Here is a 14,905-nt window from a genome sequence, read left to right on the forward strand (position 1 = left end):
CTGGAGATATTGCTCAGTGGTTAGGGTATTTGCCTGCAAAGCCTAAGAACCCAGGTTTGATAACCCAGTACCCATGTAAAGCCATATTCACAAGGTGGTACATGTGGCTGGAGGCCCTGGTGTGCCATTCTCCCTTCCTCTCCCCCCACTCTCTCTCTCTCTCTGTAACAAATAAATAAAATATTTAGGAAAACGATATTTAAAAAAATAGGCATAGGTACATGACAAAAAGTCTCCAGGTATGTCCTGTCAACTTGTTTTTCCTTGAAAATGTTTACATAGGTAGGCCAGAACCATGGGGCATGGTAGAGAAGCATCATTAGATGGAAGATAGAGAAACAGACATTTAAGGGATAAAGGACAGGGCATTAGAATGAATCAACTGTTTTGTTGTTTTTGTTTTGAGGGGAAAAAGAGCCATGATTTATTTATTTTTATTTTAGAGAGAAAAAATTTGTGTACCAGAGCCTCAGCCAATACAATCAAACTCCAGATGCTTGCACCACATAGTGGGCATTTGGGAATTTGCACTTGCCTCACCCTACTGTGTCTGCCTTACATGGGATCTGGGAGAGTCGAACATGAGTTCTTACGCTTTGCAGGCAACCACGTAACTGCTAAGCTATCTCTCTAGCCCAGGAACCATGATTTAGAAAATCACTCCAGGCGAGCATCGAAGGGCCGCGGGAGGGGGGAAGGAGGAGGAGGAGGAAGAGGAAGAGACCTGGCGCCCAGGAGGGAGCAATAGAATTTCAAACACAAAAAACCCGCAGGAGCAGCGCAGCTCCGTGCCCCGCGGGGCCGCCTCCCCTCCGTCCCTACCTCCCATCCAAGACGCTGCGGCAGCGCCGGAGCTCGGGCCGGGGCCACCACCGGATGGCGGAGTGGGGGGTAGTACCGCGCGATTGCGCTTCGCACCCTGTGCGGGCTCCGGCAACCCCGCCATGTCACGATCCACCCGGCAAAAGGAGTACAAATGCGGGGACCTGGTGTTCGCCAAGATGAAGGGTTACCTGCACTGGCCGGCCCGGATTGATGAGATGCCTGAGGCAGCCATGAAATCCACAGCCAACAAATAACAAGTCTTTTTGGGGGGGACCCATGAGAAGGCATTCCTGGGCCCCAAAGACCTCTTCCCTTACGAGGAGTCCAAGGAGAAGTTTAGGCAAGCCCAGCAAGAGGAAAGGGCCTCCTCTGGTTACCAGTCTTCCCAGAAAATCAGCAGAGTGGAAGAGCCGGAGCTGGAGCCAGATCTGGAAGCCCCCCGAGGGTGATGGCAATAAGAAGGGCAATAGGGAGGGCAGCAGTGAGGAAGAAGGGAAGCTGGCCATCGATGAGCCGGCCAAGAAGAATGAGAAGGGGGCGCTGAAGAGGAGAGCAGGGGACCTGTTGGAGGACTCCCCGAAACGTCCCAAGGAGTCAGAAGACCCTGAAGGAGAGGATAAGGAAGTGGCCACCCTGGAGGGTGAGAGACCCCTTCTGGTGGAGGTAAAGAAGAATGGCACCCCCTCTGACCCCGTCTCTGGCCGGGGGCCTCTGGAGGAAGAGGAAGAGGAGGAAGAGGCTGAGGCACCTGGCGTCAGAGATCATGAGAGCCTGTAGCCACCAATGTTTCAAGAGGAGCCCCTGCCCCATTCCTGCTGCTGTCTGGGTGCTACTGGGGAAACTGGCCATGGCCTGCAAACTGGGAAATCTTTTCCCACCCAACCTGCTCTTGACCTGCCCGCACCCTCAGGTCCCTCCTCTACCCCACGATCCGATCCCAGTCTGGGCCATGCCTTTTGTGCCCTGAGATGAGGTGAGGCCATTGTGTCTCCTGCTTAGACTTGTCTCCCAGGGCTTCTGTTGGGGGTCTGGGCTCCTATTTCCATTTCCTGATTTCTCCCGTCCCACACAGGCATTCTATGCTTTGGGCTGGGTTGGGCCAGGAGTGGAAGTGACTGAGCGTAAACTCCAGTGTGTGTGTGGGGGGGAATCCAGGTGGTTTCTCCTCAGCTCCTGTCCCCTGTTCCCGTAACTATTGTCCCGTCTGCCTAGATTCAGGAAATAGGGGACAGGTGTGGGAAAGGGCCTCTGTTCTATAAATTCTTATTGATTGACAATTCCCATTCTTCTTTTGCTGACCCCAGGAGTTCTGGGAGTAGTTTGTCATCAGAAGACTTTGAGGCTTCCCAGTTGTTAGGGCCAAGGACCTGGAGAGAGCTGACACCTGAAGGGCTGACTCACCTATTCTGTGGGAGCTTTGAACATCTAACCCTCTTGAGGTGGGGTGACCTAGGGAGGGGGACCCTGCTGCCCTCTTCCTTCTTCCCACAGTGCTCAAGTCCAGCCTGCAGTCAGATAGATCACCCAGACATAAAGACACATTTTTTAGAAAATGTTTTTATTTAATAAAAGAAAATTCCAAAAAAAAAAAAATTAACCCCCAGCCCGCTGTGTGCTCCCCATTCTGCTCCTTCCTCCACCATAGCCCCAGGTGCTGGGAGGCTCCCTTCTGTTCTGTTCTGTTCTGTTCTGGGCTCAATGTCTTTCTTCTCCAAGCTGAGCTGGGGCTTGCCTCATGCTCCTTCCTTGCTGGCAGGCTGCCCTGCTGTCTGGAGCTTGATGACTTTTCTCCTCGCTGGGGCTTCAATGTTCCTCCAGTCACCCCCACACTTGGTCCCCTTGGTGTTGTCTCCCATCCAGTTTGTAGCTCACTGGAAGGAAGAGGGAAAGTGACCCTGCCAGCCTCTTCCTGGTGGCTCAGACATGCTCTTCATCTTGTCTCTTGCTCCTGCCCCTCCTTTGGGCTCTGAAGAAAAATGCTGACTAGCTTTGGACCTTTAGCTCTGAGAACCATAGACAGTTTCAGTTTCAGTAGGAAAATAAAACCTGTTGATTACTAAAAAAGAAAATCACTCCAGTGAGCTATAGGAGATAAAGAAATCAGATGAGGTCATAGAGAAAGAAAACTTTCCCCTGTGCTTTCATCCAAGAGGACTGAAGCTAATTTGACACCAGGAGGATGCTGAAACCCACCTGTGCAAGGGCGGCTGAAGAGAGAAATTGATAAATAAGTATTTGTCTAAGAAAATCCCATGTCTTTTTTGCCATTTTGTGCAATGTGGGATATAGAGGTGGGTGCATTTGTGAGTGTGTTCTTTATACATAAATTCCAAGAGCAAAAATGTTACATCTTGGGCTGGAGAAATGGCTTAGCGGTTAAGCTCTTGCCTGTGAAGCCTAAGGATCCTGGTTCGAGGCTTGAGTCTCCAGGACCCACGTTAGCCAGATTCACAACGGGGTGCGCATCTGGCCTTCATTTGCAGTGTCTGGAAGCTCTGGCACGCCAAGTCTCTCTCTATCTGCCTCTTTCTGTCTCTGTCTGTTGCTCTCAAATAAATACAAAATTTTTTAAAAAATGTTACATCTTGCTGGGTATGGTAGCACATGTCTTTAATCCCACTACATGGGCAAGAGAGGTAGGAGGATTGCCATGAGTCCGAAGCCACCCTGAGACTACCTAGTGAATTTCCAGGTCATCCTTGGCTACAGCAAGATTCTAGTTTAAAAAAGAAAAAGAGTTACTACTTTTTAAAAATATCTTTTTTTTCCAAATTTTTCTGTTTTTTTTTTTTTTTTTTTCTTATCAAGGTAGGGTCTCACTCTAGCACAGACCCACCTGGAATTCACTATGTAGTCTCAATGTGGCCTCAAACTCTCAGCGATCCTCCTACTTCTGCCTCATGAGTGCTGGAAATAAGGGTATGCACCACCACGCCTGGCCCCATTTTTTTTTTTTAACTAGCAACTTCCATGATTATAAAAAATATCCGATAGTAATGCTCTCCCTCCGGCCCCCACCTTTCCCCTTTGAAATTCCATTCTCCATCATATCCCCTCCCCCCCTCAATCAGTCTCTCTTTTATTTTGATGTCATGATCTTTTCCTCCTATTATGATGGTCTTGTGTAGGTAGTGTCAGACACTGTGAGATCATGGATAACCAGGCCATTTTGTGTCTGGGGGAGCACGTTGGAAGAACATTCTTTCCGCCACCTCTTCTGCAACAGACCATGAGCCTTGGAAGGTGTGCTAGAGATATTGCAGTACAGAGCACTTCTGTCACTGCCATCTTAAAAGAGAAGATTCTCTACCAAAAGTGAGAGTAGCATTAATATAAGGGTATTAAACATTAAGAGAAGTGCTTACTGGGCAGTTTGATAAGCATAGTATATACATTTAGCCAGACAGCAGCAGACATCAGAAAACAATGGAAAGAGTACTTCTTGACTTATTTCAGAAGGCCTGCATAATCTTGTTTGCCAAATCCCTCTCATAAACCTTACAAGAAAAGAAAATTTCTGGTCAATATCTCTCATGAGCGCGCATGCGCGCACGCACGCACACACACACCCCTAGGGCTTATGACTAACCCTGTTTTAAGTTTTCAGTATCAGGGATGTATTCCCTCCCATGGAGCAGGCACCCAGTCCAATTAGACGGCAGTTGGTTTCCACCATTACAGACATGCCACTATTGTCCTTGTTGCCTCATTTGGCCTGGCTAGCAAAATATAAGGCTTGCAGTGTCCACTGTTGAAGATCTTCACTGGTGATTTCTCTTTCTCCCATTGAACTGCATGCAGAATGGCTTCTTTCAGCTTTCTGTCAGCTGGTCTACATGGAGGAGGTTATCAGCTCAGTTCCAGCAAGATTTTTCAGTGGCCTTGCAGCCCAAGTATGTGGAGTCTTCAGCAATAGGGTCTAACCATCTATTACCATCTATTCCTGGTGGGAAACCCAGGGCCTCGGCAATAGCCTATAATGTTTGGGGGCATCAGGGACCTCCCTGCCAACAACTCACTGGAAGGTATCCCATCCCCGGCACTGAAAATTTTTTAGCAACAATCTATCGCTCCTTAGTGTTCCATTATCCAAAAAGTAGGTTTCCATATGATTTTTTTTTAAATTCTCTTAGATTTTGATTAGCCTTCTCTCTACCTTTCCTTTACTCAATCTCTTCCCCTGACCTCACTTGGACCTTTTCACCCCCATTAATCTGTTCTTCTACTTACATATATACAACACCATCCTATTAAGTAACCCCTCCCTACCTTTGTCTTCTCTTTATATCTCTTTTCTAGCTTACTGGACTTTGCTACTGAGTTTTCTTCCTACCCATACAGAAGTCCAATCATCTGTAGCTAGGATACACATATGAGAGAGCACATATGGCATTTGGCTTTCTGGGCCTGGGTTACCTCACTTACTAGAATCCTTTCCAGACCCATCCATTTTCCTACAAATATCATAAATAAAAATTTCTATTTTTATTATTTATTAGATAGAAAATGGGCACACCAGGCCCTCCAGCCACTGAAAACTATCTCCAGATGCAATCGCCCCCTCATGCATCTGGCTTTACATGGGGACTGGGGAATCAGGTCTGGGTCCTTAGGCTTTGCAGACAAGTACCTTAAATGTTCAGCCTTCTCTCTAGCCTAGGATTTTTCTTGAGTTAGTTAAATGAAAAAGAAGGTGTGGGAGCAAAATTACTCATCAAGCCACAGCTGTTATCAGCTCCATACCCAATATCCTTAATCATCACTTCTTTGACCTCACATATAGGTGAAAAGGAATGGAATCTAGCATTGAAATCATTCAAATACATGTGGAATAACCAAGTAAGAAATAGCATATGGACTGGAGAGAAGGTTCAGTAGTTAAGGCTCTTGCCTGGCAAGAATAAGGACCCAGTTTCAATTCCCTAGTTTCCATGCAAAGCCAGATGTACAAGGTGACACATGCATCTGGAGTTTTTTTGCAATGGCTGAAGGTGCTGATGTGCCCATTTTCTTGTCACTATCTGCCTCTTAATCTCTCTTTCTCTCTGACACAAACATTTTAAAACAGACATAGAAAATGTACATTTTCTGGTATATATATCCTCCTAAACCTTACTGGGATTTCAAGGAAAAATGTGTACCTGAGTATTTGTTGTAGCAACAGGCACAGCCAATGAACATGGAAAGAAAATTGTATATCAACAGATAATTAAGAAAAGGTGGTTTGGTTTGAGCTAGAGAGATGGGTTAGCAGTTAAGGCACTTGCCTGCACAGCCTTAGGACCCATGTTCAACGATCTAGATGCCACTTAGCCAGATGCACAAAGGTGAGACAAGTGCAAGACTGCACATGCCCACGAAGTGGCACAAGGTTCTGGAGTTCAGTTGCAGTGACTGGGGCCCTGGCACGCCAATTCTCTGTCCTCTCACTCTAAAAAAGAAAAAGGAGGAAAAAGAAAAGGTGGTTCATCTATGCATTGAAATATAGAAATAAAGAAATGGAGCCGGGCGTGGTGGCGCATGCCTTTAATCCCAGCACTCGAGAGGCAGAGGTAGGAGGATTGCCATGAGTTCGAGGCCACCCTGAGACTCCATAGTGAATTCCAGGTCAGCCTGGACCCTACCTTGAAAAACCAAAAACAAAACAAACAAACAAAAAAAAATAAAAAAACCCACAAAGAAAAGAAAAGAAAAATGGTTGATGTACAACATGGGTGAGTGTTGAATGCATGAAGTCAAACAGAAAATGTCATGAAGTGTTTTATTTCATTTATATAGATAATATAAAACAGGTAAGTTCACTGAGACAGAAAGAACATTTGAAATTAAAATGAAATGATAGCCAGGCATAGACCTTTCATTCTAGCACAGGGTGGACAGAGGTAGGATGATTGTGGCTGTGAGTTTGAGGCCATCCTTAGGGTATACATAATGAATTCCACATCGGCCTTACTAGAGTGAGACCTGAAGTAGAAAAAAATTGTAAAATAAAAATAAAATGAGATGGTCAATAGTGTCTTAGGGGTGGAGGAGGAAAGTCTACATTCTAGAGAGGACATCTACATAGTAACAATGGGTTTCTGAAAAGGTCTCTTTTAATATCTTATTTACTTATATGAAATAAAGGAGGAGAGAGGGAGGGAAGGAGGGAAGAGAGAGAATGAACGGGTGTGCCAAGGGCTATAGCTGCTGCAAATGAACTCCAGACCCATGTGCCGCGTTGTGGATCTGGCTTTACATGGGAACTTGGAAATCAAATCTTGGTCTTCTGGATTTGCAGGTAAGCCCCTTAACTGCTGAGCCATCTCTCCCACCTTGAGAATGTCTTTTGATGTTCATGTCACATATAACATGAAGTTATGAGCCCAGAGATGCCATACCAAGTTTTCAGGTGCAGACAGAACACTTCTTCAAGGCAGAAATGAAGGACACAGTAAGTTTGTAGGCAGAAATGTACAGACACGTGGGTGGGAAATGTGGTAAACCCTTTCTTTTTCTTTATTTTCCAGGAGATAGAGAAAGAGTCAGATAGAGAAAAAATGTGTGCACCATGGCCTCCAGCCACTGCAAATGAACTCTAGATACATGCACTACCTTGTGCATCTGCCTTTAACATGGGTCCTGAGGAAGCAAACCTGGGTCCTTAGGCTTTGCAGACCAGTGCCCTAACTGTTGAGAAATCTCTCCAGCAAGACCTGCAACTCTTGACTCTTCTTCTCCCACCTGCCAAATGCTGAGATTACTGGCACATAACACTACGCCCAGATCAGGTGATGATGATGACAGAAGCCAGGGTTTTGTACATGCTAACAAGTATGCTACCCAGGGAGACATATGCTCAACCCAGAATGCATCTTATAAGACTGACATGCTGCCTTGGACATCAGAGCAGATGTCCACATCATTTTCTCCCAACCATACCACTATGGTAAACAGCATAAGGCTCTGCTCATCTCATCTCCTTTTTTTTTTTTTTTTTTTTTTTGGAGAAATTGAATGAGAGAGAGAGGGGGGAGGAGAGAGAACTGGTGCACCAGGGCCTCAGCCAATGCAACTGAACTCCAGATGCTTGCAGTGCCTAGCTGGCACGTGTGACTCTGCACTTGTCTCACCTTTGTGCATCTAGCTAACATAGAATTAGGAGAGTTGAACATGGGTCATTAGGTTTGTGAGACAAGTGCCTCAACTGCTGTGCCATCTCTGCAGTCCCTTTGTTTTGGACAAATTTGTACCTGTGTTGGTTCTCGTGCAAAATGTTGAGTTTCTGTGTGACACTGTAATTAATTTTTGTTGTTGTTGTTTTGGTTTGTTTGTTTGTTTTTCTTAGTTTGGGAACTCAGTAAAATCCAAGTCATGTGGCACATGGGTGGGTGACAGCAGATGATGGAGAAAATGTGTAAATCGTGCATGATCCTCTCCTAAGACATGTTGGGTGGGCAATCTGGTCAGCTTGGCCATACTACACACTATCTGGATTCTGAGAAGAAGCTGACATCTGGCACTCATTTTTTTTTCATAAAATTTATGCCTGTCTCTCAGTATGAGAAAAAAAAAAAAAACCAATTTGTTAAAGTATATTTTCACCTCTCAGTTATTCCATCACAAACCTCTCATCCCAGCACTTGGGAGGGGAATTCCAGGTCAGCCTAGGCTAGAGCTAGAACCTGCCACACACAAAAAAAATCATACCTTCCCAGTCTGGGTTCCATGCAAAAACTGTGGGTGGATGCGGCGATCTGGAGTGAGTAGGCCAGACCCATTTGTCCAGGATACTCCCACCTCCCAAGTCTGGGTTCCCTGCACAGACAGTATGTGGTCGGTGCTGCAGTATGGAGTGAGTAGGCCAGACACCTGTCTCCGGGCTCCTTCCACCTCACTGATCTGGGTTCCCTGTGCCTGTCAGTGTGTGGGCGGACATGGCAGTGTAGAGTGAGTAGGCCAGACCCCTTCTCCAAACTCCTAGGGCTGGGTTCCCTGTGCCAGTCTGTGTGTAGTCAGGCACTGCAGTGTGGAGTATGTAGGCCAGGCCCCTGTTTCTGGGCTCCTCTCACCTCCTTGGTCTCCATTCCCTGTGTCAGTCTGTGTGCTGGAGTGCACAGCATAGAGTAAGTAAGAAAGATCCCTGTTCACTGGCTCCTCCCAGTCCCCTGGTCCTGGTAGGTTCCAATGTGTCTTGCTTGTGTAGGCTTGTGGTCCCAGTGGGAGCTGCGGAATCAGGCATTTTGCTCTGATATCATGACTGGCAACTGGGTACCAACATCCCTGTTAACCTGAGTCAGAAGGTGCATGGGTTAAAGGACAAATATTTGCTTCCTCCTCAATAAAATAGAGTCTTCCCAAAATGGGTAGACAACAATGCAAAAAAAGCAACAAAAGTCAGAAGACAGAGAGATCTCTACCAAGAATGTCTAGTCTTAACAATGGTAGCAACCAAAGAAATCAACAAAAATTCAATCACAAAATGAAAACACAACAACCAATGAGACCCTGATCAAAAAAAAAAAATAAAAAAATAAAAAATCACTGAATTAGAAGCAAACCATCAAAGAACCAACAATTAAATCAATAATATTGAGCAGAAATGTCTCTTAGAGTGTTCAGGTTTTGGAAGTAGGCTTAACTTGATTGAAAAAAAAAACATTAGAACCCTCCAAATATATATGAATAAACTGAAGGTACATCAATAAATGGAAGCTCTCAATAACATGTTCATTAAAGAATGAACTCCAGGAAGTATCAAGAAAATCACAACTAGAATTGAAATCATACCACAAAAAAAGAGATGGTTATGATGCAAAATAACACAGCAGAAAGCAAAAATCAAAGAGAAATTATAAAAGCCTCTCTAGAACCTCTCACCAACACAGTTACTCATGTGGAAGACAGAACCTCTGACCTGGAGCACAAGACATAAGGAATTAATTGGGAGGGCAAAAACTTTGCTAAGTTCAAAAACATCAAGTGAAAGGAATATGATGGAACTGTGGGACACCCTAAAATGGTCAAACCTCCAGATCATGGATATTCCAGAAAGGAGAGTATTCAGGCCAGAGGCAAAGAGACCACATTAAACAAAATTATTACAAAAAAAATTTCTGAACCTCTCAAAAGAGAGGCCTATCCAGATACAAGAAGCCCACAGAAGATCAGACAGAACCAAAGAAGAAACTCTCCAAGACACATCATCATTAAAACTCTCAACAAAGAAAACAAAGAGAGAGTATCAAAAGCAGGAAAAGAGAAAGAATTCACAACATACAAAGGCAATCCCATCAGAATGACATCAGATTTCTCAGTGGAAAACCTAAAAGCCAGAAGGGCTTTCAAATATGAAAAAACTATGGCTTCCACCCTAAGCTCCTCTACCCAGCAAAATTATGCCTGAAAATAGATAGTGAAAGACAATTTTTTTCATGAAAAAAGTCAACTCTATGATTATATGAACATAAAGCCAAACCTACAGAGAATGATTGAGGGAATACACACAGAATAAATAGTCAAACAAAGAATCTCAAGAGGCAACAGGAGAAGATCACAATAACCAAAATAGACCAGACTCTACATAGTATAAAACACAAGAAAGTACTAAATGCCATAAAATACCTCATCATGGCAGGGATTAATTCAAACCTCATAGTAATAACTTTATGTGTTATTATGGGTCTTAACTCACCTATCAAAATACACAGGTTATCAAGATGGATAAAAACAATGGAACTTCCTATCTGCTATCTTCAAGAAACTGACCTCACCACTAAAGATAGATCCCTCTTCAGGGTGAAAGGTTGGAACATGATATTCCAAGCAAATAGAAATAAAAAACAAGCTGGTGTTGCTATAGTAATATCTGATAAAATAGATTTCAAACCAAAAGTAATCAAAAAGACAAAGAAGACTACTTCTTACTCATCGAGGGAATGATCCAACATGAGCACGTCACAACCATAAATATATATGCACCAAACACAGGTGCATCACAGTTTTTTTTTAATCTATTCAACAATAAAACAGAAGTAAACACCAACACCATTATAATTGGATATTACAATACCCCAGTATCATCAACAGAAAGATCATACAAGCAGAAAATCAAAAGGAAATAATAGAGCTCAACAAAATCAAAGAACTAGACCTAATAGATATCTACAGAATATTCCACCCCAACTCCACAGAATACACATTCATCTCAGCAACCCGAGGAACCTTCTCCAAAATTGACCATGTATTAGGCCATAAAGAGTGCCTTCATAAAGTCAGGAACATTGAGATAACTTCCTGCATCATGTCAGATTGCAATGCTATGAAGCTTGAAATCAACAAGAGACATATCCAAAACTCCCCCAGCTCCTGATGACTAAACAACGCACTTTTAAATAATGAATGGGTCATGGAAGAAATCAAAAAATAAATTATAAAATTCCTAGAATTGAATGATAATGAAAACACAACATAACAAAACTTATGGGGAAAAAATGAAGGCAGTCATAAAGCAAAAATTCATAGCTCTAAATCCCTTCCTTACAGAGAGGGAGAGATCCTAAGTTAATAAGCTGACTGTCACCTAAAGGCACAGAAGAAACAAGAAGAATCCAACCTAAAGAGTTCCAGATGGAGGGCTGGAGAGATGGCTTAGTGGTCAAGCCCACTTGTCTGTGAAGCCTAAGGACCCTGGTTCAAGGCTCGATTCCCCAGGACCCATGTTAGCCAGATGCACAAGGGGGCGCACGCGTCTAGAGTTCATTTGCAGTGGCTGGAAGCCCTGGCACACCCATTCTCTCTCTCTCTCTGCCTGTTTCTCTCTCTGTCTGTTGCTCTCAAATAAATAAACAAAAATAAATTAAAATTAAAAAGAGTTCCAGATGGAAAGAAATAATCAAGATTAGAACGGAAATTAATGAATTTGAAACTAGGAACACATTTTAAAAAAATTCAACGAAATGAAGGGCTGGTTCGTTGAAAAAATAAACAAGGTTGACAAAGCTATAGCCAAATTGGTCAAACAAAAGAAAAACAAACAAAATAAGTCTCAAATTAACAAAATCAGAAATGAACAAGGAGAGATCACAACAGACATTAATGAAATTGGAGGAATCATCAGGCCATACTTCCAAAACCTCTCCTTCACAAAACTAAATAATACAGAAGAAATGGATGAATTTCTAGACACGTACCACCTACAAAAACTAGCCTCAGAGGAGATTAATCTCCTAAACAAATCTATCACATCCATGAATATTGAAAAGGTAATCTAGGCACCGGCGGGCTGGTGGGCTGGAGGAAGGAGAGGGCAGGTGGTGCGGACGGACGCCAGCTACCCTGGACAGCGCATCAGCACCTGTGTGAAGGCATTGCTGTCCTGGAAGACGTTGTGGAGGGCGTGGACAGCACAGAGCTCCCAGCACTGTTTCTCATGGTAGATTTTTGGGGGTGCCACCTGGGGCAGCTCCAAGGATTCGGATTTGGCCTTGTTGCCTTTCCATGGCATGCAACTCATGTTTTTCGCCTTGGGTTCCAGAGAGGGCTGAGAACACCCCACTCTTCCCTCGCGAGGGAGAGGAAGACTTTTTGGTCTCTTCACCCCTGGTACAGGAGCCAACCACTTGTTTCCTGAGCGTGAGCCATGGACTCTCATTCTGGGAGTCTCCAATAACCTTTCATGGTTGGCCCCCATCTACCATTTCCTCCTTCCCACCCAGAGCCCCACTAGCTCTGCCAATTCACTACAGTCTATATATCCTAGGCAGCCCTGGGTGGCCAAGTAGGAACTGTGAGTTGGGACAGTGGACATTTCAGTACTTCCTTCCCAGAAGCAGGTCCTCACCATCAGATAAGACCACCACCCACTGAGAGTAACAGGCAAGATGCTGCCCAGTCTCTCCTAGACATGGAGCTCCTACCAAGCATCACCTGTCTGTATCTGGGCACACAGCAAACAGCCAGGAGTCAGCTGGGGGAGCCAAGGGCACAGGCTGGACCTCTCAGTTCACTATTGATAGATGACTCAGGAAGATGCACAGGAATGTGCTGGGCCCGCCCTCAGGGCTTGCATTATTTGCTCTGCCCCTCCACAGCTGCTGGGGCAGCCCTCTTATTGCAGTGGTGGGGGAAGGTGGGCATGAGCTCTGGCTCACAGGCTGTGGGAGAGGAGCATCTCAGTGTTGTGCTGGGGGATGACTTCCCAGGCAATAGGCTTCCAGGTCATGATGGGGTTCCTCATTTGGGCATGCACTGGGCTAGTCCTTCCTCCCTGGTGACCATTTTGTGTGTCCCTGAGATGCCTGTGTCCCTCTTGCACAGGCCTGTGCTGGAAACCCACACAGCATTTACAGAGGTGCTGGCCAAGCCGTCAAAGAGGAAAGCTTGAAGGGGGTCTGGCAAACTCACATAGGGGTTTCCCCTTGAAATAGGAGCTCTCCAGGCAGTCCCCTGCTGTTTCCCTGAAGAACAATAGCCCATTAGTGGAAACTATGGTCTCAACAGCCCTCAATTCAACTTCCAATAACTGAAGTCTGGGACCTAGAAACTGATAGGAAGCTCAGAGTGGCTTTAATACCTAAGAGAGCAGAATCCACTCTGGACACCTAGTTGCCGAGTGTCTACTATGTCTGGGACAAGAACACCTATAGCTCATGCTCTGAGAAGCCATCTTCAAAAAATTCCAGTTGAGCTGAGGTACAGTCAGTGGTACAGGGCTTGCTTGGCACACACGAAGCCCTAGGACACCCCTCCCCCAACCACAAAAATTATTAAGGATTTGGGTTCAAGGTGTCCTTGCACAGAGAGAGGTCAGTGTTCTCTCCTAAGAGGCATATAGGGGCCTGTAGGTTAGGTCTGCACCTTTTCTTGGGGTCATACATGAAGAGGAAATTGAGCAGGTGCAGTCCAACCCCTGAGAGCCATGGGAACTTGTGCTTGAGGTTATTGTAAGGCTGTTTCCTCAAGCTCTACTGGCCAGCCAGGGGCAGCTTGGAAAAGCCTGGCCAGATGTTCTCACTTGGCGTCCCCAGCAGCTGCACAATCAAGTCAATCTGGTGGGTCTCAAGACGTGCCAGGGAGGAGGGGCTTGTGAGCCAGTAGTTCTGCCAGGATGCAGCCCACAGCCCACATGTCGATGCTGGTAGTCTGGGTGGTAGTTTCCAGCATCAGCTCAGGGGCTTGTTACCACAGCGTAACCACCTTGGGGGTCACTGGCTTTACTGGGACACCATAGGCCCGGGCCAGACCAAAGTCCACTGTCTTCACACAGCCCCTATCCATCATGAGCAAGTTTGAGGCCTTCACGTCCCTGTGCATGATGAGGTTGCTGTGCAGGTACTGAAGGCACTAAAGCACCTGCAGCATGATGCCCTTGACCTGGGCCTCAGAGCAGGGCGCTGACATATTCTCCAGGAGACTGGCCAGATCTTGCTCACAGTAAGCCATGACCAGGAAGATGCTCTCCAGGTGGTTACCAACCACCACCTCCTTCAGTTCCACGATGTTCAGGTGGCGGAGATGCAGGAGCAGTGTGATCTCCCGCAGGCTGCTGATGGGAATACCATCTTTCTCCTTGTCCATCTGCACCTTCTTCAGGGCAACAATTTCATCTGTCTGAGTGCCCCGGGCCCGATACACTATGCCACAGGTGCCCTCGCCAGTGCATTTCAGCTTCTCAATTCCTTCACGCTCTGGCATCACCCCAGCCTGTGTTCTGGTGGCACCGTGAAGAAACCTTCCTTACGGATACACTTCAGACGGATCTGATCCGACTCGGGGTCTGCCTCCGCCATGCCCAGCGCTGGTGCCCCCCCACTCATTGTGTGTCCATGAATAACTTCTTAAGCAAACTATAAAACATGATGCTTAGGATGGGGCTGTAGCTCAGTATGGCCAGCATGCTTGAGAGGGGAGGGGAAGATTGAACCCCTGCAAGGTGAGGACTTTGAGATGACAGAAGACTCTGTTCATGTCTGCTTTGTGTCCAGAGTTGATGTGGACAGTTCTACAATGAGGGAATCACTTAACCTTCCCAGCCACACCGATGGTAAGAGGAGAACAAGATACACCCAGAGGGAACATTTACCTGAGAGTGTGCTCTCCC

General features: G+C 45.6%; 2 pseudogenes; one reads left to right on the forward strand and one right to left on the reverse strand.

Moving 5' to 3' along the window:
- Nucleotides 1-944: 944 nt before the first annotated feature.
- Nucleotides 945-1,703, forward strand: LOC123457486 (annotated as a pseudogene).
- An 11,158-nt stretch (nucleotides 1,704-12,861) lies between these two features.
- On the reverse strand, nucleotides 12,862-14,594 carry LOC101608547 (annotated as a pseudogene).
- Between the last annotated feature and the right edge of the window lie 311 nt (nucleotides 14,595-14,905).

This window comes from Jaculus jaculus, unplaced genomic scaffold (assembly GCF_020740685.1).
Source record: "Jaculus jaculus isolate mJacJac1 unplaced genomic scaffold, mJacJac1.mat.Y.cur mat_scaffold_76_1_280829_arrow_ctg1, whole genome shotgun sequence".
Taxonomy (NCBI): domain Eukaryota; kingdom Metazoa; phylum Chordata; class Mammalia; order Rodentia; family Dipodidae; genus Jaculus; species Jaculus jaculus.